We start from the raw sequence: 1,964 nt of genomic DNA, 5'->3' as shown, positions 1-1,964 counted from the left end.
GGCGTCATGGTTGAGATGAGCAGGTGATTCAAATAGTTAATGCGATAATCTAGTCGTTTTCGAGGTCTCTCTTGTTGAATGACATCATGGTTGAGATGAGCACTTGAGTGAGTTTAACAAGTTTGGCTGTAGAGAACCACACCTAAAGCCAAGTTCATGTGGGCTTAACAAACTTAAAATCCAAGAACACAACCCCTTAAATGGAAACCGGGATGCTAAGGAATTAATAAGCTTTATTTTTTACGTAGAACATTACTTGAAGGTTACACGAACTTGATCATAGGACCTAAGAGTTACGTTGGTCGCAATGCATCTCACGGACGATGCAAAACTATGGTGGCGCTCGAAGGTGAATGGTATAAAAAATGGGTCATGCACCATAAACTCGTGGGAAGACTGTTGATGGAATCGATGCAATCGACGCTCCTTTGGATGGGTTGCCAATCAAAGACCTGATGTTTGATGTTTACCCTTTTGAAGAAAGAGTCACACGATCGAACAGCTCGAAATGTCGCGGTAATTCTGAGAACTCTATCACAAACATGAAAGGACGTGTCAAAGAATTAGACATTACCCAAAACATCATAGTAAAACTCTTGAGCGATTAGACAAAAGACTTTAGGACAACTACACAAAAAATTCATTGTGTCCAACGGTTTGGATATTTGGCTTTCACCTAGGAGATTTTGGTTTGATTCTCTCAAATTGAATATTATTTTCTTATTTCTTTTTATTTTATAGTTTCATCTTTTGTCACCAATTATATTTAAACTTTACCTCATTTTGAGAGGTACTTTAATGGTCAAGTTCAATAGTATCTTAGATTAAAAACTTTTATGAACATCGTACCTATGTTAGTGTTATATTATAGATATTTGTTTCAATTTCAACAAGTGGTGTTGAGGTAATTCAAATGGTTAATGCGATAATTCGGCTATTTTCGAGGTCTCTCTTGTTGAATGCCATCATGGTTGAGATGAGCACCCGAGTGAGTTTGACAAGGAGACTCGAATTTAAACTTTACCTACATTTGAGAGGCACTATAATGGTCAAGTTCAATGGTATTTTAGATTAAAAAGACTTTTATGAACTTCGTACCTTTGTTAGTGTTACTTTGTACCTTTGTTAGTGTTATGTTATAGACTTTTATGAATTTCGTAACTTTGTTAGTGAGTTTGCCAACAGGTGCAGTGAACGTGGAGAGATTAAACACGTGACATTGAAATCTTTAGTTTGACACTCTCCCAACTAAACACTGATTCATTATATTTTAAAAAAGAAATAATAATCGACTAAACTATAAGGTGCAATGAATGCAAATCAAACACAAGACCTTCCAATATTCAATCTAATGCTCTCCCAACTAAGCCATCCCAGAAAACATAAAAAATGAAATTATGCTATGTGAACCAAGTGTAATGAACGTGGATCGAACACGTGACCTTCAGATCTTCAGTTTGACGCTCTCCCAACTGAGCTATCCCCGCAATCATTAGAAATGAAAATTCATCAGTAAATATATTTTCGCTGATTCATTGAGATTTTAAAAAGAAATAATGACTAATTTTTTTATTGAATAGTCAAGTTATGCAAATAGAAACAGGTGCGGTGAACGTGGAGATCGAAGACCTTCAAATATTAAATCTGACGCTCACCAAACTGAGCTATCCCCGCTAACATTAAAAATGAAAGTTTTTAAGTAAAGGTATTTCGGCTAATTAATTGAAATTTTAGAAAGAAATGATCACTAATTTTAAATTGATAGTCAAATTGTGCATGCATGGTTCACGTGGATCGAACACGAGACCTTCAAATCTTCAATCTAATGCTCTCTCAACTGAACTATCCACACTAACGGTAAAAATAAAAATTCATCAGTAAAGGTATTTTCCCTACTTCATTGAAATTTTAAATAGAAATAATCACTAATTTTTAATAAGATATTCAAGTTATCCAACTTGTAT

The 1,964-nt window shown here is 34.7% G+C and overlaps 1 non-coding gene across 1 annotated transcript; it reads right to left on the bottom strand.

Moving 5' to 3' along the window:
• Positions 1-1,414: 1,414 nt before the first annotated feature.
• TRNAF-GAA lies at positions 1,415-1,487 on the bottom strand. Its single transcript has one exon. It is a non-coding gene; the product is annotated as a tRNA-Phe (tRNA).
• Positions 1,488-1,964: the final 477 nt, after the last annotated feature.

Source organism: Cucurbita moschata, unplaced genomic scaffold (genome assembly GCF_002738365.1).
Source record: "Cucurbita moschata cultivar Rifu unplaced genomic scaffold, Cmos_1.0 Cmo_Scf00377, whole genome shotgun sequence".
Classification (NCBI taxonomy): Eukaryota; Viridiplantae; Streptophyta; class Magnoliopsida; order Cucurbitales; family Cucurbitaceae; genus Cucurbita; species Cucurbita moschata.
Note: the sequence above shows the minus strand (reverse complement) of the source record. Positions and strands in the feature narration are given on the sequence as shown.